Source organism: Carlito syrichta, unplaced genomic scaffold, assembly GCF_000164805.1.
Source record: "Carlito syrichta isolate Samal-C Ts95f unplaced genomic scaffold, Tarsius_syrichta-2.0.1 Scaffold309640, whole genome shotgun sequence".
NCBI classification, from domain to species: Eukaryota; Metazoa; Chordata; class Mammalia; order Primates; family Tarsiidae; genus Carlito; species Carlito syrichta.
In genome coordinates, this window is record NW_007253736.1 from 283,248 (window position 1) to 283,532 (window position 285).

Genomic DNA, 285 nt, shown 5'->3' on the forward strand with positions numbered 1-285 from the left:
AGTCAGAAGATTATGGAGGGCAATGGAATCTACTATGCTCTCTTCCCTGGGAGTCCAGCTCATGAGACCTCCTCATATTAAAAATCATTTTAGGACTTCAACAATATAAGTATTTTAGGATAACAGAGCAAAGTTAACAAATCCCATGGCGATCTTTCACTTAGGTTGTGCAGTCTCTGGTTTCAAAGATGAAAAGTCAGTTTGTGCTGGTCTCGGTGGCTCAGCCTGTAATCCCGCGCCTTTGGGAGGCTGAGGTGAGTGGATTGCCTGAGCCTGCGGGTTCGA